Source organism: Salvelinus alpinus, chromosome 2, assembly GCF_045679555.1.
Source record: "Salvelinus alpinus chromosome 2, SLU_Salpinus.1, whole genome shotgun sequence".
In the NCBI taxonomy this organism is placed as follows: Eukaryota; Metazoa; Chordata; class Actinopteri; order Salmoniformes; family Salmonidae; genus Salvelinus; species Salvelinus alpinus.
The window spans coordinates 26,425,683-26,447,725 of record NC_092087.1 but is presented as its reverse complement, the minus strand read 5'-3'; the positions used below and the strand labels follow the sequence as shown (position 1 = coordinate 26,447,725).

At 42.0% G+C, this 22,043-nt stretch overlaps 1 protein-coding gene across 1 annotated transcript in view; it reads right to left on the bottom strand.

The window, feature by feature from the left end:
• Positions 1 to 2,377, bottom strand: part of LOC139557545 (prickle-like protein 2) — a 57,270-nt gene extending 54,893 nt beyond the window's left edge. Inside the window, exon 1 of the mRNA XM_071372531.1 lies at positions 2,153 to 2,377. The gene's annotated coding sequence lies outside the window, so the exon portion shown is untranslated. The remainder of the gene's footprint in view (positions 1 to 2,152) is intronic.
• Positions 2,378 to 22,043: the final 19,666 nt, after the last annotated feature.

Genomic DNA, 22,043 nt, shown 5'->3' with positions numbered 1-22,043 from the left:
CCTCTCTAGAGTTGTTGAAGGAAGGCCTTGTGTTTGACAGACAGGTCCAGAGTGCAGTCACCTCCCTGGCCTGTGCTATCAGATGGCAGGCTTGGAAGTACTGAGTGGCAGGCTGGTTAGTCAGCCCGCTTTCTTGGCTCTCTGGCAGATTCAAGTGTGGTGGGTGTCGAGCCAAATACTGGAGACAAAGATACTGTTGGCTCACCACACAAAGAAAATCTAATAAAAATTAGGTTGGACATGTGTAATATAAACATACTAAATGTCACTCAGATGCAATTATTTGAAATTCCGTGTATAGATGGAATGAATTTGTTCATGTTGACGTTGGCGCACGCTTCTCTATTATCCCCAGTTACAAGCTGTAGGCCTACACTGTGACATCACCACAGAGGCAGTCTGCATTGTGAGCTCACTGAGGGGTTCCCGGCTCTGTTTCCATATCAATGTTGCTCATGTCGCCCTTGTTCAAACTCTTGTCAGTGGACATTTGACTGGCATGATATTTGGTTATGTTGTTATACTAGAACAGGAAGAGCTACAACAGTAACAGACTAAAGATGGATGATTGGCAGCATTAAACCAAAGTGTCTGAGATTAAATATGATTAAAGATTAAATCTCCCCGCTGGTCTGGCTCATGGCGAGCTGTGCCTGGGACATTGATCAGTAAACAGCATTAGAGCAGGAAATGGGGCTGGCAGCACACCCACTCTTTAAATCAATGGGCACACTCACCACCTGGAGAGCCTCTAAAGATCAACACACCACATCCATCCAGCCCATTGTCTTTCACTCTCTCTCCCTCCTTTAATCTTCCCCTCTGCGCCCAGCAGAGCCCTCTTCCTGGGGGTATTGTATTGAAAGGAGGCTGTTTGTCCTGGGTCTGTGTGGATTGATGCAGTCAGCACTAGCCTTCAGTGTGTAGCTCTAAGTAAAGGTTCAAATGGCCAGTTGGAACCCAAAATGGGATTAACTTTCCAAGATTCTTATCTAGCTGACAGTTTTACATCTGCCCCTGTTGATACCACTTTCAATCAAAATATCTGTTCTATTTTTCCTGGTTTAACAACTGGCTCTAAATCAGTCAACATGGAGGCCATTTTGGGGACAGAAAGGGCGTGTTCAGGAAGCCACAGCCTGTTATGTGTCAAACCCTATTCTTCTCCCTACTAGGCCTGTGCCAGCCACTCACACCCGGGTGCCATAAACATTGAGTGCAGCACATCTATGTGGAATGTACCTCGCGATTTATAGACACTCACACGGCCAATAAAGACGGCAGACCCAGCAGTGTATAGCTCAGATATAAACTGTACTTTAACTTGTCATATCTGACATGATTTGAAGCATAACACACACCAAAAGCTTTGATATAAATGCCTAGACTACCCTGATATTCACAGCCAACTACACACAACCTTAACACACAACCCTAATACACTCACACACCTTGTCCACATTGCTGAGACAATAGTCTGCTCCCTGTCCCTGCAATAGCCCCATATAAGTGGAGTTAAAAATAAAAGAGGAGGTATGTCACACAGCTGTGAGATGCAGGGAGATTTGTGTGCTGTCAGTCCACTTAAATCACAACAGCTGAGATGACAGGAGACTGCTTTTACACTGCCTTTTCCCTTCTCTCTCTCTCTCTTTTTCTCTTTCTTCCCGCTGTTTCCTCCTTTTTTCTGCCTCCCTCTTTTTACTGTACTCCCCCTTTCACTCTTTTCCAGCTCTCACTCTAAAGATAAAGCTACCCGCTCCCAACACCTTACCTGGCAGGCTCTACAGAGCAGTGCTAAGAGAACGGAAGGACATGCTTCAAAAGATGTTTACATCACAAATGGCACAAGCCTTTCATACATGACTGACACACACACACACAAAATCTGAATCCCACAAAATCTCATGACAACAAAAGGCTTATAGAGACACAGAAATGTATTTCCAAATAACCTAAAATACCAGTTGTGTACACACTTGCCTAAAGAAACACAAGTCAATCAATCACTAAAGGTATTAGACATAACAGAGAGAAAAGCTAGGAAACTAACATGAGTGTATCCGGGCAGAGATTCCATGGCTTTCAGTTTGTGTGTGTGTGAAATGGCATGTTTGCTACAGAGTTGAATTAATATGTAAAAGTTACTCACCACTTCCCCTCCAGCTGGCTGAGCATTGCAGGGACTGGGGATCATACAGTCAAACGACAGAGGCTCTCAGAGGATAACCACTGCAGCACGATAGCCTGAAGAAAACACTTTCAACGTTTATGTAATTGAAAAAGTCTGTTCCTCTCTCAGATGAGCAACCAGGAGAGAAGGGTGAGAGAGAGAGACTGACATGGAGATGATTGCCTCGAGTGTGTTGCTGACCTGAAGGGGAAGACTTCACTAGACTGCAACCAGTGGATCAACCATACGGGTGCATGGAGTGAGAGAAGGAGGGAGAGAGAGAGGGAAAGAGCTGCTCACCAGAGGAATGTGATCAGGGCTGATCACCAAGCTAGGAGCTGAGCAGGCAGGCTCCTTAGCCAGGACCCCCAGTTAGCATGGAGGTTAGATTGCCACAGTGGAAAGCTAGGGAAAAGAGGAGGAATCAACATGTTGTGCAATATAAAAGGACAGTAGAAGGTTAACTTCAGGTTTGATTGTGATATGTTAGACTCTCCTCTACCTACTGAAAAGACTGGAGCGGTAGCAGAGTGGAGAAACTGGGTACTGCTACTGCCAGCAACTTTTCACTGTAATCCACCTCTACTTCCACACATCTGCCTGCACAGTGCTGAACTGGATGGAAACATCTGCTATAATACTTTCTGTAGAGCCAGATCTTATGTGATGTGCAGCTAGTAACGCTCTATTGGTTTAACTACAGAGAGCTACAGTTGAAGTCAGAAGTTTACATACACTTTTTTTATTATATATTTTTTTATATATATATATATATATATACAGTGAGGGAAAAAAGTATTTGATCCCCTGCTGATTTTGTACGTTTGCCCACTGACAAAGAAATGATCAGTCTATAATTTTAATGGTAGGTTTATTTGAACAGTGAGAGACAGAATAACAACAAAAAAATCCAGAAAAACGCATGTCAAAAATGTTATAAATTGATTTGCATTTTAATGAGGGAAATAAGTATTTGACCCCTCTGCAAAACATGACTTAGTACTTGGTGGAAAAACACTTGTTGGCAATCACAGAGGTCAGACGTTTCTTGTAGTTGGCCACCAGGTTTGCACACATCTCAGGAGGGATTTTGTCCCACTCCTCTTTGCAGATCTTCTCCAAGTCATTAAGGTTTCGAGGCTGACGTTTGGCAACTCGAACCTTCAGCTCCCTCCACAGATTTTCTATGGGATTAAGGTCTGGAGACTGGCTAGGCCACTCCAGGACCTTAATGTGCTTCTTCTTGAGCCACTCCTTTGTTGCCTTGGCCATGTGTTTTGGGTCATTGTCATGCTGGAATACCCATCCACGACCCATTTTCAATGCCCTGGCTGAGGGAAGGAGGTTCTCACCCAAGATTTGATGGTACATGGCCCCGTCCATCGTCCCTTTGATGTGGTGAAGTTGTCCTGTTCCCTAAGCAGAAAAACACCCTCAAAGCATAATGTTTCCACCTCCATGTTTGACGGTGGGGATGGTGTTCTTGGGGTCATAGGCAGCATTCCTCCTCCTCCAAACACGGCGAGTTGAGTTGATGCCAAAGAGCTCCATTTTGGTCTCATCTGACCACAACATTTTCACCCAGTTGTCCTCTGAATCATTCAGATGTTCATTGGCAAACTTCAGACGGGCATATATATGTGCTTTCTTGAGCAGGGAGACCTTGCGGGCGCTGCAGGATTTCAGTCCTTCACGGCGTAGTGTCTTACCAATTGTTTTCTTGGTGACTATGGTCCCAGCTGCCTTGAGATCATTGACAAGATCCTCCCGTGTAGTTCTGGGCTGATTCCTCACCGTTCTCATGATCATTGCAACTCCACGAGGTGAGATCTTGCATGGAGCCCCAGGCCAAGGGAGATTGACAGTTCTTTTGTGTTTCTTCCATTTGCGAATAATCGCACCAACTGTTGTCACCTTCTCACCAAGCTGCTTGGCGATGGTCTTGTAGCCCATTCCAGCCTTGTGTAGGTCTATAATCTTGTCCCTGACATCATTGGAGAGCTCTTTGGTCTTGGCCATGGTGGAGAGTTTGGAATCTGATTGATTGATTGCTTCTGTGGACAGGTGTCTTTTATACAGGTAACAAACTAAGATTAGGAGCACTCCCTTTAAGACTGTGCTCCTAATCTCAGCTCGTTACCTGTATAAATGACACCTGGGAGCGAGAAATCTTTCTGATTGAGAGGGGGTCAAATACTTATTTCCCTCATTAAAATGCAAATCATTTTATAACATTTTTGACATGTGTTTTTCTGGATTTTTTTGTTGTTATTCTGTCTCTCACTGTTCAAATAAAGCTACCATTAAAATTATAGACTGATCATTTCTTTGTCAGTGGGCAAACATAGAAAATCAGCAGGGGATCAAATACTTTTTTCCCTCACTGTATATATATTTTTTTTTATTTTTTATTTTTTGGGGGGGTGGATCAGCTTAATATTGCGGAAAGAATGTTGTTTCCAATGTAATTGTCTGCATCATTTCCAATCCCCCATATTTTTTTGGGTAAATATATATATCCATTCACGTATGCATACATATACACATATATACATACACATACCTACATAGACATACATACTTTTTTTTAAAGAGTATACCTTTATTATTATTCCCTGCAAACCCTACCACCGATCCCCCAATTGGAGTAAACTGATAAACATTTCTGTTTTTACCTTCAATTTATACATCTTATACACATTTACAGACACAGTCTACTTTATAATAGTTCTCTCTTGTTTGTTCTTAGTCCTTCCTCTATTTCTGTTGTCCATCCAGTTTGATTTCCACTTGTAACTGTGCTATTTCACAATAGCTCCGCACCTATACACATTTCACAGATCCCGTATGCCCTACATTGTTTATCTTGTTATTAGTCCCACCCTTCAGCTCCACTCAACCTTTCCCATCTATCTTCCAACATCATCCATTTCGGATTTTTATTTGCCATATATTTTTCAGCTGTGCTGTGATGCTTCACAAAAGATTTGAATCTTCCTATTCTCATAGCTTCCACGGATTGTAAATTAAAAATAAACATTTTTGCTAAAATAATTATTATATTATTGATTGATTGACTATGGCTTTTCAAATCCCCCAGTATTGCTATCTGTAGCGTTAGTTCTACGCAAATGTTGCAATTCTTCAACCATTCCTGGACCTGTGACCAAAAACGAGCTACATGCGGACAATACCAAAATAAATGGTCTAATGACTCTGCCTCCTCACAGCAGAATCTACAGAGCTGAGAAGATTGTATCCCCCATATATATAACATTCTATTAGTTGCAAGAATTTTGTACAATAATTTAAATTGAAAAATTTGAAGTTTTGAATCCGGCGTTGTTTTGCGTATCAATTCATAAACCATGTGCCATGGAATGGGTACATCGAAAATCTCTTCCCAACTATTTTGCAATTTATATGGCACAGCTGTAAGTTTTTTGGTCCTTAAATGAAATTGGTATATGTTTTTATTTATCACACTTTTCTTTAACCATTTATGTTCTTTAATATAAGGCCGACATACAAGTTCCTTACTTTTATCCCCTTCCACCTGCCTCTTCCATTTTTGTGGTAATGCTGCAATTAATTGGTTGTAATTTTGGGTAGAGCAGACATTTCCATATGTCTGTGTTAGCTGCATGTGTGACATTACTCCACCAGTCCTATTTATGATATCATTGACAAAAATTATACCTTTTTTAAACATTTCTTCGATAAATACAGTTTTTTTATCAATTACTATATTTGAATTTAACCACAAGATTTGTTGTACTATTTGTTCCGTCCTTTCAGGTGGATTAAACTGAAATTGCAACCAACTTTCTAAGGCTTGTTTAAAAAATAAAGATATTTTGGAGATTATTTCCTTTTCAAGCAACCGAAAGTGAGCAGGTGTAATCTGAATAAAGGGAAAAAGGCCCTTCTTGAACATAGGATGAGACATTCGTACCAATCTACTAGAGAACCAGTTTGGATTTAAGTATAACTTTTGTATGACTGATGCCTTTAGTGAGAGGTCTAATGCTTTAATATTTAATAATTTCTGCCCTCCGAATTCATATTCGTTATATAAATAGGCCCTTTTAATTTTATCTGGCTTGCCGTTCCAAATAAAATTGAATATTTTTTGTTCATATAATTTAAAAAGCAGGTCACTAGGTGTAGGCAAAACCATAAGCAAATAGGTAAACTGTGATATGATTAAAGAGTTAATCAGGGTGATTTTCCCACAAATAGACAGGTATTTTCCTTTCCATGGTAGCAAGATCTTATCTATTTTTGCTAACTTTCTATAAAAATTTATTGGAGTGAGATCATTTCTTTCTTTTGGGATTTGTATACCGAGTATGTCCACATCACCGTCAGACCATTTAATTGGTAAACTACATGGCAATGTAAAATGTGTATTTTTTAGTGATCCAATACGTAATATGGCACATTTATCATAATTTGGTTTTAATCCAGAGAGGATAGCAAATGTATCTAGATCCTCTAAGAGGCCGTGGAGAGATTCTAGTTGTGGTTTTAAAAGAAAACATGAATCATCAGTTTACATACACTTAGGTTGGAGTCATTAAAACTAGTTTTACAACAACTCCACAAATTCTTGTTTACAAAATATAGTTTTGACAAGTCGGTTAGGACATCTACTTTGTGCATGACACAAGTAATTTTTCCAACAATTGTTTACAGATTGTTTACAGTTCACTGTATCACAATTCCAATGGGTCAGAAGTTTACATACACTAAGTTGACTGTGCCTTTAAACGGCTTGGAAAATTCCAGAAAATGTCATGGCTTTAGAAGCTTCTGATAAGCTAATTGACATCATTTGAGTCAATTGGAGGTGTACCTGTGGATGTATTTCAAGGCCTACCTTCAAACGCAGTGCCTCTTTGCTTGACATCATGGGAAAATCGAAATAATTCAGCCAAGACCTCAGAAAAAGATTTGTAGACCTCCATAAGTCTGGTTCATCCTTGGGAGCAATTTCCAAACGCCTGAAGGTACCACGTTCATCTGTACAAACAATAGTACACAAGTATAAACACAATGGGACCACGCAGCTGTCATACCGCTCAGGAAGGAGACGCGTTCTTTCTCCTAGAGATGAACGTACTTTTTGCACTTTTTGCACCATCAATCCCAGAACAACAGCAAAGGACCTTGTGAAGATGCTGGAGGAAACAGGTACAAAGGTATCTATATCCACAGTAAAACGAGTCCTATATCGACATAACCTGAAAGGCCGCTCAGGAAGGAAGAAGCTACTGCTCCAAAACCACCATAAAAAAGCCAGACTACGGTTTGCAACTGCACATGGGGACAAAGATCGTACTTTTTGGAGAAATGTCCTCTGGTCTGAGGAAACCAAAACAGAACTGTTTGGCCATAATGACCATCGTTATGTTTGGAGGAAAAAGGGGGAGGCTTGCAAGCCGAAGTACACCATCCCAACTGTGAAGCACGGGGGTGGCAGCATCATGTTGTGGGAGTGCTTTGCTGCAGGAGGGACTGGTGCACTTCACAAAATAGATGGCAGCATGAGGAATGAAAATTATAAGGATACATTGAAGCAACATCTCAAGACATCACACAGGAAGTTAAAGTTTGGTCGCAAATGGGTCTTCCAAATGGACAAGCATACTTCCAAAGTTGTGGCAAAGTGGCTTAAGGACAACAAAGTCAAGGTATTGGAGTGGCCATCACAAAGCCCTGACCTCAATCTTATAGAACATTTGTGGGCAGAACTGAAAAAGCCTGTGTGAGCAAGGAGGCCTACAAACCTGACTCAGTTGCACCAGCTCTGTCAGGAGGAATGGGCCAAAATTCACCCAACTTATTGTGGGAAGCTTGTGGAAGGCTAACCGAAACGTTTGACCCAAGTTAAACAATTTAAAGGCGATGCTACCAAATTCTAATTGAGTGTAACTTCTGACCCACTGGGAATGTGATGAAAGAAATAGAGGCTGAAATAAATCACTCTCTACTATTATTCTGACATTTCACATTCTTAAAATAAAGTGGTGATCCTAACTGACCTAAGACAGGGAATTTTTACGAGGATTAAATGTCAGGAATTGTGAAAAACAGAGTTTAAATGTATTTGGCTAAGGTGTATGTAAACTTCCGACTTCAACTGTCATACATCTTAAATGGAGTGTAACCTCACCTCACCTTACCTCTCCATGCCAAACCTAAACATCTTCTCTCCCCAAACTGCCCCCTCTTCCGCCACCCCCTCTCCCCATGCCAATCACATGACCAATAAATATAGGAACAGGACCTGTCGAGCATGTGAGTACAGGTTAAATCAGAGCCATTTATCACTAGAGAGCCAGAGTGAGGTTTCTGGACCTGTCAGTAGTGTGCTGTGGGTAGAATATGATTGGTTCTACAGCAGCGCTCTACACTGTACAACTACTGTGATTCATTCCCATAAATCCATATGGATTTCTGTGGTGGAAGACAAGGAATCACGCCAGGAAAGCAACACGCACTCATACCTGACAACTAGTGCCAGTGTTCTTACGACCATCATCACCCTCATGCGCGCACACACACACACGCACACAGTACGATGCCAGGGTGAACAGCCATGAACATTCCCCAGCAGCGTGTGTGTATGCCACTTAACATTAATGTACTGTATATTAGCCCAGTACTAGGCAACAAGCCACACTCACCCTCAATGTCTCATATGTTGCTATTTTTTGCTACTATGGAGAGCTGCCTGCTAAAGTGCATCATAATTTATGCATGACACTGAGAAATACCTAATGTCCAAAACAAGCTTAGGATCACTAGTAAAGACTCAATTTGGAAAATACTGGCAGCTGTGTTGATGTCTTAACTGGTGTTCGTATTATAGTCGAGCCACACGATAGTATGCATATGTTGAAGCTCAATGGTACATTCAAATCTCCCTGCCATCATATCTAAGCCAATATAACATCAATGTGGAATTCGCAAATCAACTTGGAGGTACACAACTCTCCCCACCTCTCGTGATGATCCGTCCGGCCTTTACCGAGAACCACTATACCAGATTTTTGACTGGGTCGTTAGCACTACGGTCGTCAGATTGTTTTTGTTTCCCTAACCTAGCTCAAATTCTAGACGTTTGATTAAAATGAGGCTACAGCACTCATACGGTGACCATTACACTTAGATCCATTGGACTGAATAAGTTTGTAGGTGCAACAGTTTTTATTAAATTCACCACTATCACGTGCACATTTCTGCCCAATATAGGGGCCTATTATCAGCAAATATCACTCCTGTGTTCCAATGGCATGATGTGTTAGCTAATCCAAGTTTACCATTTTAAAAGGCTAATTGATCATTAGAAAACCCTTTTGCAATTATGTTAGCACAAAAACAATGACATTTCAAAAACAAGTGACCCCAAACTTTTGAACGGTAGTATATACTGTATATATATAGATATATAGATATATATCATTAGGCTGTATCTATTTTTAGATATAGGCCGATTGTAAATGTGTATTATTGTAGTGTCATCATCTTTATTGCAAAAATAAATACAAATAGCAGTGTTGTAGCACTTGAGACCAGTCTTGGTCTTTGGGTCTGGTCTTGAGACCACATTGGGTGTCTCGGTCTTGTCTTGGTGTCGGATACATTTTTACTCGGTCTTGAGTCGGTCTCGGAAAGGGAGGACTCGTCATTTCTTCCAGAGACCAGCGGAGTAAAACAAACTCTGAATTATCAGCTTCCACTCAGTCAGTGCATAAAACCGCTTCGCCAGGCCAAATATATACACTCCATTCTTGAAACATGAACATTTTACTGCATTGGGCTAAATCAGGATCACACAGAGGTATTCTTGGTAGTCTTAAACAAATATACTTAGAAACAAAAGTACAGTATACACCTCACACACATGGTTATGGCATTACAAAAAGTAGACACCTGTACCATGTCAGATATAGAGTTTACCTTTATTCAATTTTGAGTTTGCATCCCAATATTGCACTTTATATACATCACATAATACTGAAATATAATAACACTGTTTGACAAACACCAGATTTTTTGTTGTTGTATATAAATATAATCTTTATTAATTATGCAAGTACAGAAATGTTAATAACATAAAGTAACGATGTTTATTACAGCAACAGGGTAAAGGTACAGGACGGCAGGCAGAGTGGTCTGGCAGGCAGGCTTAGGGTCAGGGTCAGGCAGAGTGGTCAGGCGGGCGGGCGGGCTCAGGGTCAGGCAGAGTGGTCAGGCGGGCGGGCTCAGGGTCAGGCAGAGTGGTCAGGCGGGCGGGCTCAGGGTCAGGCAGAGTGGTCAGGTGGGCGGGTTCAGGGTCAGGTAAGGCAAGGGTCAAAACCAGGAGGATGAGAAAAGAGAGACTGGGGAAAAGCAGGAGCTGATACAAAAACTGCTGATGACTTGACAAACAAGACGAACTGGCAGACAAACAGAGAACACCGGTATAAATACACAGGGGATAATGGGGAAAATGGGCAACCACTGGAGGGGGGTGGAGACAATCACAAAGACAGGTGAAACCGATCAGGGTGTGACACACACAAGTTATTTTCAAAGATAAAAAACAATTCCACCGCCACTCTTGTTGTTGAAAGTTATTCTTGAAAAGGGAGAAGCTAACAAATTAGCAACAACATCCTCTTCGATACACCTGCTGGAGCCGCTGCAAACGAGCCTACAATAAAAGCTAGCTAGCTAGACCGTGGGAAAACTACTGCTCACTATTGCACAGTGTTTTTATGTTTTTGTGAAAACAGTCCCACCCATTTCAAGTCAAAATGTGATTGGTTGATTACACTGTCACTCAAAAATGTTCTCCCTCTTGGCGCACAGATCCCTTTAGTGGGATCATTTTTGTAAACATCCGCTGAATTGCAGAGCGCCAAATTTAAAAGAAATTACTAAAAATATTTAATTTCATGAAATCACAAGTGCAATATACCAAAACACAGTTTAGCTTGTTGTTAATCCACCCGTCGTGTCAGATTTTTTAAATATGCTTTACAGCGAAAGCAATCCAAGCGTTTGTGTGAGTTTATCGATCACTATGCAAAACATTACAAACAGCTAGCAGCAATGTAGATTGGTCACGAAAGTCAGAAAATCAATAAAATTAATCGCTTACCTTTGATGATCTTCGGATGTTTGCACTCGCGAGACTCCCAGTTACACAATAAATGTTCCTTTTGTTCGATAAAGATTATTTTTATATCCAAAAACCTCCATTTGGTTGGCGCGTTATGTTCAGTAATCCACAGGCTCGTGCAGGTCATGAAGGGCAGACGAAAATTCCAAATAGTATCCGTAAAGTTCGTAGAAACATGTCAAATGTTTTTTTATAATCAATCCTCAGGTTGTTTTTAACATAAATAATCAATAATATTTCAACCGGACGGTAAACTATTCAATACAAGAGAGAAAGAAAATGTTGAGCTACCAAAATGTTGAGCTACCAAAATGTTGAGCTACCGCGCGCATGAACTAATCCAAGGACATCTGATATTGATAAATCTCGCTCATTTTTCATAATAAAAGCTTGAAACTATGTCTAAAGACTATTCACACCCCGTGGAAGACAAAGGAAAAGGATTCTGGTTGATATCCCTTTAAATGGAGAAAAGGCAGGCAATGGAACAGGGATTTTTCAAAATAAGAGGCACTTCCGGGTTGGATTTCCTCAGGTTTTCGCCTGCAAAATCAGTTCTGTTATACTCACAGACAATATTGTGACAGTTTTGGAAACTTTAGAGTGTTTTCTATCCTAATCTGTCAATTATATGCATATTCTAGCATCTGGGCCTGAGAAATAGGCAGCTTACAATGGGAACGTTATTTTTCCAAACATAAAAATACTGCCCTCTAGCTTCAAGAGGTTTTAATACAGTTGAATGGCAGATGCCTTCTATCTAGCTTCTGATGCCTAGCCAATGGCTGACTTGGCTGGCTAGATTTATCTCCCCTGAGAGACCACCAAAGAAAAATCCACATTGGATCTTTTTTCTCTTTAGTCTTAACTTTCCTTTCCAACAAAAACTGAAGAGATTAAATCAGAACATCATTGAAAAGAATAATAATAATAATATTATTTTATAAATCCTTACCCCTTCTTTGAAGGCATAGAAGGCCCTCATTGTTTCCCACTGTGTTTGGGTTAGTAATAATTTGTAGACTGTCTCTATTTTCCCTCAGCATACATTCTTTTTACACCATTCTGAATGTCTAAAGAACCCATATGTTGTTCTGAAAAATGAACACAGAAATACTGGACATTATGAACTCTGTTATGGTGGCAATTTGACAAAATTGGCACCATGAATTGGACTCGCATTTTTCTGGTCTCGGATCCCTCGTCCCCCTCCCGGTCTGGACTCGGTCTCGCCCCCTTCTGGTCTTGGTCTTGACTCGGACTAGATTTGCTCCGGTCTTGGATCGGTCTCACTTTAGGTGGTCTCGAACACAACACTAACACATACACACATAACTTTAAGCTGCTACATTGTCATATGACAGAGGTAATGAACTGTCCATTGTTCAGCACAGCAATTGATAAAACAGGACCATGTTTGAAAAATATTACTCTGGTAAGCTAACGGTTACAGAAATTAGGAATGCAGACAGGCTCTATAGACCTCTATATCTTTATGAGTGACTGTGTCAAACACACCACCTCCTGTTATGTTGGGTACCTACTGACCCAAAAATGTGTTATGAAAAATATGTATTTTCAATGACATGTATTGTTAAAATAAATATTTAAGGAAATACAGGCAGGCACCACATTACTACAAGACAAAACAGCTCACTCAATCAAGCCTGATGGTGTTGTAAGTATAAAACTGAAGCTTGATTTCATATTAAAAAAAATAAAAAAGAGCTTGAAATGGTAGTGGGGTAATGTCTTAGTGTGGGGTGGGAAGAATGCTATACATTACCTTGTATCTGGTATAAATCACATTATTGTGGGAGAACCTCCTCTAAGAGTATGAATTAGGCTGTTTGAGAAGGTTTGAATCCTAAGCAACATGCCTACACATTGTTGGAAGTACAATAGACTGTAGGCTGGAAAACCTTGGTAGAGCATGGGTGAAGTACGCATAGTGTTGCTCATGTGAATTTCAGACCAATGCCGACTTCTCACTGAAAACATAGTTTTTTGCTTTTAATTGCAAAAAGGTTAGTGTATGGGGTCATGCAGAGGAAATGCTAAAGACGTGACTCTCCCCTCCTCCACCCCATCCCTCCATCACTCATCCCCCTGCCCACAGAGAGGTTAACTCGTTGTCTGCCCCTCAGGACTAAATTAAGTGATCAATCAATTGCACAGTCTCACTGAGAGAGGGGAACATGGGCCAACAGCACACACATACTGTAGAGTGGTGGAGGCAGCTAACTGCCCGAGTGAAAGGAGAGTGTGTGTTTATCACAAGCTGTTCTGAGATACTCATGAGCCATCTGCCTTATAAGGGGACTTGAAAAAAAGACACATGACTATCTATTATAACATGCAAAAATAAACAGCATGGTACAATGTAATGCAAATGATAAAAAATGTCACAGACTACTTATCAAGAGTCTTTGATATACCCATAGTGCACCAAAGAATTGTGGGTTGGCACCTTGGCAAAGGGAATCAATGGTGACGGAAGAAATGTAGAGCTGGTACAAGATAGTTAGTGCCTACATATCTGAGTCAATATTCTCTTCTCAACCATACCGGTGAAAAGAGAGAGCAAAGACGAATATAACACAATAACACGGCTGTAGCTATTAAAGCCATCTCTCACCTCCACAAAGTAAATGTGTCACGCAGAAAATGGGCTTTGACATCTCATACACATAACAGAGAATCATCATGATTAAGAACTCTGCATCCGTCACTTGCTGGGAATCTGCTTTCTTCTCTGATTCTGAAGCCATTAGAGAGACAGCTGGCAGACAGAGTGACATGGTACAATAGAATATCAAAAGAACCCCAATGCTTCAGCCTACAGTATAAGCAGGAGTCTAGACTGTAGTAGACTATTAGGAGCTCATATAGAGCAGAATCCTGTCTGAGACTATCCTGATGCAGAGTCTAACCACAGCAAGGAGTGTGCTAAGGATGGAAGCTCTGATCCAGGCTATCCACACTGGGCCAATTATGGGCTCGGACTGTCAGCTCACTGGCACATTACCATGCATAGGTTACCCTTTCAGACCCCAGACAAGAGGCTTGTTTAAGGCGTCCTCATGCTTCCCATCCGAAACATTTAGAGCATATATTATGAAAACATTGTGACGTTTTTGTTCCTTTAGGTCTCCGGCAAGGGTTTTTTCATCTGTTTGTGCACACAATGTTTTTGCTGAGGCAAGCCCAAGTTTGGTAACTGAAGTCTACGCCCCATCGTCAGCGATTGATCAACAGTAGGGAGTCTTCAATTAAGTGTTTGTCATTCAACAAGAGATGACTCGTTTTCATAAAAATGTTTTCACTTGAGAAATACTGCACCAAACATCTTGTTAGATGTAAAATTGTGCGACTAAGACCTTCGCAAAAACAACAACATTAATTATCTTAGGTTAGTTCTGAGAGACAAAAAGCACTATTGCTGCTTTTTCCTTGTTTTTCAAGGGAAGGTCTTTTAAGGGAGTAGGCGAGGCACAGACGTACACTTCACCTAGCCATTCTGCTAGGAGCAAACCAAACCTAGTACGCCTTTAGACCACAGACTGACCGTCAGCCAAGATGGAGAGAGAGAGAGGGGGGAGGTGAAGAAAGGAAAGGAGAGAGAGACCAATCCCCTCCTCTCTGCACTGCCCTGGCAGTGAGCCCTTTGGCAGGCCCTCTGGTATCCATTGCGTCTGGGTAATACTGGGGGTGGAAGGCGATGCGGGAGGGGGCTGACAATCAGCCAAAATGTCAGATGAGGAGAGAGCAAGGTTAAACCAACACTGAAACTTTGGAACGAGTGTCATGCAATCCACTGAGAGAGAGACACAGAGAGAGAGAGATAGAGATATAGAGAAAGACAGAGAGATAAAGAGAGATATAGAGAAAGACAGAGATAGATAAAGAGAGATAGAGAGAGATGGGGGGACTGAGATCTACAGTATGACTGCAGAACAAAGTTAGCCGAGGTCAGAGAGAAGACAGATGTCTCTGACAGCTGTTTCCGATCTGTTTATTTTCAGAACGAAGGGAGATGAGAGAGGTTGAAATGACAGAGGTCAACCTGGGGAAAGTCCACACCAGAACCCCTGAGGCAAAGAGTCATACTGTATATAGATAAACTACTGTATGTAAAGGCAATACGTCTGCCCCTGTAGTGCAGAGTTCAAGGGGTTAAAGTCCTCTGTGAGTTCCAGCGGTGTTCCTGCCACTTAGTTTCACAATGCCAAGCTGTTTGCCTCTCCAGAAAGCCAATGAAAATGCCAGGCTGCGGTTTAGACGTTCCAGAACACAGGGGGGACTCTGGGGACTGGGATCAGAGCTGGGGATCAAGCCACTGCTACAGAAGGCTCAAGTCCATCCTCTCATCCCTCCCTCCACCCTTCCTAGTCTCCTCCTTCCATCTACTCCTCCTCTCCAGACATGTCCTCTCTCCAGGGATAGTTGGACGCGCGTACACACACACAGTCTGTGACAGTAAAGAGGCAGCCTCTGTCCCAGACTTGTCAGTCAGTGAGTCTTTATTAACCGCTGCCCGGCTGAGCCACTCCCCTCCCGACAGAGAAAGAAAGCTCACAGTACACACAAGCTAATGAGCTATACACAGTAGTCGCCACACCTGTCAATCACACTCAGCACAGAGGCGGGGAGTCGCATAGAGAAATCAGTGTCTGTTTAAAATAATATAACGAACTGGTCGATTCTGGGGACAGCGTGCGTTGTAGCAGTGATCGTTATTATGTTGATGAGAGTTTATAATTTTGTAATTTCAGTTAGTGGAGGAGACAGAGAGAGTGATAGAGAGAGATTGAGGGAGCCTTGACCTCATCCTAACCTTACTCCATAAACAGACAGTGATGATACAGCCTGGGTGTCTCATCTCATTCGCCCTGTCTACTGGCCACACGTTTCACCTGAAAGGATAGGTCAAAGCTATTGAACATGGTGGAGATAGATCGCTCCATAACTATGTAGATGAAGCTCCAGAAAACTGCTCTCTCAAGTGTAGCACTCTTTCAGATCTGTGGTCACCAAAGGAAATGAAAACAAGACTAAGTCCTGTTAGAACCCTGATCTATCCATGGAGTTGGGAGTGTTCTCCCCACAGTGAACAGGAGGTGAGAGGGTCATGGGGCTGGGACTCCTGAGTCTGTTCCCGGCAGCATCAGACATCTGTAAGTCGTCCTCGGAGGGAGGGAGATACTGACTGCAGAACCACAGAATGCAGTCAGCCAGTCAGTCAGCCAGCCAGCCAGCCAATCACGGCTGAATCCCGGCTGAGCTACAGCTCTAGACCTCTGCTGCCACTGATTATAGACCGCCCATCTGCTACACATTCACAGGGTGGGCATTGAGCATGATCCATTTACTGCCTCATCTCTGCTGCATCCTTTATTATACATCATGGGATTCAGTCAGAGAGGTTGTTAGAGGCAGTGGCTCTCAGAAGGTCTTCAACCACACTGAGGTCAGATCCAGAGACACATAATCTAGCTACCCCTCCCTAACCTACAGCAGTGAATGGGCTATGCACTAAGTAAGCAAACTCTAGTTAGCGTGTTTGGATTATCTCTCTCTGTGTTAAGGGGGATGATGAAGGTAAGTCTTCTATGAACAATGCTCTAATAGTGTACACACCTCCACTGAGAGTCATGATGAAAGGACAAGGGTAAGAGGCATCTGAAAGGTCACAAATCAACAAGACCCACTGAGAGAACGACCAAGCTTATTTCACTGGAGTCTGGGGCGGCAATAAAATACAGAATATGGAAAGAAGATGATTTTTGCTTATGTGTCTTCCACACATTTGAGATGCCTTAGTTTGGCAGCCAGAGAGCGTGTGATGAGCTGTGGTAAAGACCACTGCCTCGCGAATCCTAACAATGCATTTTCTTCTGAAGTCCTGGGGGTATAAACAACACATTAAATGTTTTTTTGCTCATCAGCAAGCACATCTGAGAACAGCCAAACAAAACTCTCCAAACCCCATCTACAATGATGCAAAACACATGCTCCCTCCTTTCCTTCCTCCTCTCATCTAAAACACATTGCCTCCCTCAAAAGTGGCCCGAACAAATGCAAGTGGTCGCGGCCATAAAATTGAACAGTCCCATATAAAATTCTCTTAACATGAATTTCCCATTGTGGCAGCAGGGCCAGTGGCTCTCTCATCCAGGATCACCGGAGTGTCCCCAGACCCATGTGTGGCCCCAGCCCAACGACAGCTTTGCCTCTCTACCCCCCCCCCCCCCCCCCCTTGCCCCCCTCCTCCCCTGGTCACTGGGGACCGGCACTGTGTGACACGATGACACTATCAATCAGCAGATATTGGCTCTATTGACAGTGTCCATAAGAGTCCCTGATGTTACCACCCACTCTTCCTCTCGTCTTCCTTCATGCTTCTCTCCCTAAACATTTCATCCTCTATCTTTGTCTCTACATCTTTCTCTTTTCATTTTCACTTCATCTCTCCCTTCCTCACATGCTCAGTCTATAGAGCCTGTCTACTAACCCAATCAGACAGCACAAAATGATACTTTCCTTGGGGGCCACTGTGTATAGCCTTATGAATATTTAATTTACTATGATTCACTTTCGGTGCATGCATAATGCACAGGTTAGCATTCTTTGTCATGAATCTTGTTCTTGAGGCAGCTCTGCAGAGTGGTCACTAGCTGGCACAGTCACAAAGTCATAAAATCTCATTTCAAACCTAACCCTAGCCACACTGCTAACCTTAACGCCTAACCCTAACCACACTGCTAACCCTAACCCTAACGCCTAACCTTAACCACACTGCTAACCCTAACGCCTAACCTTAAATACATTTTTACAATGTAGCCTATTTTGACTTTGCAGCTGGCCTAACTAAGGGGGAAATCGCTCAGTTCTGCCTCCAGGACAAGACTCATGACAATAAATATCAACCTGCGCATAATGCAGTGACTGTTTAAAGAATATGGTATCAAATTAGGGAAAATAAGATCACAGTAAGCTGGTAAGGCCCGAAACCCCTAGAAAAAAAACTGATCTCTCTTTTGACAGAACTGCTAAGATGTAAGCAATGAGGGAGAGCCATTAGTGAGGCTAAAAGCTGAACTGGACAGGAAGCAGAGGGCGAAATTACACTCCAGAGGAAGACAGAGCCGTTTTACACACTATCAGATGGATGGAAAAAGGCAATAAGCTCCCTGACAGCAAAGTGTAAACTTCATGAAGCCAGTGTCAGCTCCTCTCCCAGTTCCGCATTAGCGATTTTTATCTCTCAGAAAAGCACGGTCCTCCTCACGCCTATCATACTGCTCCCCCCACACCCCCCATCCCTCCGCACAGAACAGAGAAATACCGGTGATGCATTTACATGTGCCACATGGGATGGCCAGAATCCAATTTCACACAGACAGATGTCATATATCAGACTCTCCAAGGAAGCCAAACATCCTTTCCTTTGAGAGAGAGAACGAACAGACAGAGAAAAGGAGTTAGGGAGAGAGCTAGAGCAAGGCCATAGAGCTTCCCTCTGGTCTTTGGGGCAGGCATGTAGGAGAGGAACAAATGGATGATCAGTGGGCCCTGGAAAGCAGGCGCTCAAAGGCTACCTTTGTCTGTGAAGTGAGGAGCGGGACAGCAGGCCCCAACACACATGAACGTAAAAGAGAGAGAGAAAAAAAAAAGAAGAGACCTCGGAATTATTTAATAATAGGCAATAGAAGCAGCAACAGGGTGGGGTCACTACACAGTAATGTGACCTGGCTACTGTAGCCATATATCCCTCTTTCACAATTACACTAGCCAGCCAACCAGCCCCTTCTCCCTACTATTCAATCACTTCTCCAATGAAAGGCTATTAAATTGCTATTTTACTTTCTGGCGTATTTAAAGAACTTGACACAATAAGTGGTTGTCAGATCAGCTATTATGATGTGATGGTGCCGACCTGTACAAGTCAGTTTGAAAGGAAAGGGCTGGATGGGAGATGGAATAGGAATACGTGTAATCAATTGAAGAGCTGGTCCTCAAAGACATGCGGGATTTGACTGGCTGCGGAACAAAAATCTGCTCTACATGACTACATAACCATTAACACCAAAATAATAGGATGTATTTTGTTTAATGATGTATACTATGTAGTCTAATATTTCAAGACAAATATTCGATACAGGAAACAATCTCATTATGCATGCACAATGTAGGTAAACTCGTATAAGGACCCTCTCAAATAGGCATCCATATCTGTAATGACTGTCATATGTCAGCTGTGGGATGAGAGACAGCAGGCAAGACACCACCAAGTGAGCTGACGCGAGACATCTCTCTATGGACCTGGGGGATAGTGATCGCTCACGCACGAACGAACGCACGCACGCATGCATGCACACACATGCCACTCTCTCCCGCTTTCCCTCAGTGCTGGTGTGTTCTATCTGGGTCCAGGTCTGGCTGTTCATGGTTCAGGGGTTCTAACTCTCTCAGATGAGCTGCTGATTCCCTAGTGGCAGAAAAATCTTATTAAAAAGTATAATCTGTTATCACCACCCTGGTGAAGGTTGAACATGGGGAGAAACACAAATTCAGGGAATGATTAATTTTAGATTTGGAATTCTGCCTCTCTGGCTAGGTCCTTCTACAGTACAGTATGTGCTGGTAGCACAGTGCGTACTGAAGCTGTCCTAAAACATGTGAGGGGAGCAAGATACATTTCTGGAGACAGAAAAGGTGAGTCAAACAAGTGAAAATCCAGAGGGAGAGAAAATAATATTAGATAGGATTATCCTTACTTTATTTTCTCATCTCCAGATTACTCAGTCTTCTCACTCACTCTAATTCCCTCTGTCTTTCCCTCTCTCACCCACACATCACTTGTTTAACCCTTAATGTCTTGAGGAAGGCTGTAGTGATCTAGTTGATAAACTAATGGACCTCTGTGTCTAATAATTTTCACCCTAACATTAGGACTAGGTCTGCCCGATCAGACCCTGCAGAGCCTTATAAAGTACACAGATCTGATGTTTGAAACATTGGACAAATGTTTAAACACACAGACAGAGAGAGACAGAGAGAGGGAGGCAGGGATGAAACAAAGCTTTATCCTGCCCCAAGGCAGTTTTACAAATGACTTGAATGATTTGATGATTGGAAAAATGGATGAGTGGAATGAATAGTTCATTAGATATTTATATGGATCTGCACATTCGTGGAAGATAAAAATACAGTATCAGGTGACGGAAAACACTACCATCTTATCTCACTCCTCCTTTTGTGCTGTTTAGATCACAGACCAGTCTTTTCTCCACAGCTTGACAGTTTATACTGTACACACCAGACAATTGATACTGCTGAAATCCACAATGTAGCACAAAGTATAGCTATCTTGGAAGATAGATCTATGCTTTTTCATGTTAAATACTGCATCTGTTTTCTGCCTGACTGATGAGTATGAATGGAGAGGAGCAGACAGGACTGGTGAAAAGGGATGAGCGAGAGGGGGCACATGGGGTCAGGTTAGATAGCTGTCATTGTACTGATCCTGATTCCTGAATCACGTCTGTACCATGGAATCAAGCATTCAGGATAGATTCACCTCTCTGCCTCATTCCTTCTCAGGCTCAATGTCTTCCCTGCCTCCTTCTTGCTCCAGGGTTCCATACTGCGATCAAAACAGTCAAATTTTTGACCGTTTAATTGGCAGTGCAATACACATTTTACTGGTTGCCAGCAAAAAAAAGTTTTTACCTGGTAACGTTCGTTTTTGGTTCAGAATTAACTTTTTTTATCATCATGATTTATTCAAACAGGAATGTGCAATTGACCACAAATAAACCAACTTTATGAAAAGGCAACAACTGCATGGGATTGTCCCGTCTGTGTCAGGGCTCGACATACAGGAGAGGTTTTGGAAAACCTCTGGGCCAGCCGCCAGTGAAAAAAATATTGTAATAATGCTATTTTTAATATAGGCTATATAATTGATTATAAAAAAACTGATGGATCCCTGAAGCTGTTCATCCATTTTGTTGATTATTTATCACACACGCTGCACCCTCGTAGCCTATAGAAATGATATTGGGCAGAGAGAGCTCGCTGCTCTCAAACAGCTGGTTGTTGCGTGGAGTGAAGACCGACAGCGGTAAGGATATGAAAGCGGTAGAAATGTTCCTCCAAGTTATGATATATACCAGTAAATAATAAGGTAAGAATGGGTATGCAAAACAGGTATTTAAAAAGTTCAAAGTCACAGTTGAATATTGCGATGTGCAATTCAGTCATCATGGAAAATCCTACCTTGAAAATCAGACATTTCCTCTAGGCTTTTCCATCCATAAAAAGTAATTGAAGTTACAGTACCTTCAGAATGTATTCACACCTCTTGACTTTTTCCACATTTTGTTAAAGCCTGAATTTAAAATGGATTGAATTGAGATGTGTTGGTCACTGGCATACAAGCAATACCTCATCATTATGTGTTTTGAAATTTTTACAAATTAATAAAAATGAAAAGCTGAAATGTCTAGAGTCAAAAAGTATTCAACCTCTTTGTTATTTTAAGCTACATTCAGGAGTAAAATGTGCTTATTAACAAGTCATAATAAGTTGCATGGACTCACTTTGTATGCAATAATAGGGTTTAACAATATTTTTGAACCAATTATCTGTAAGTTCCCTCAGTCAAACAGTCAATTTCAAACAGAGTCA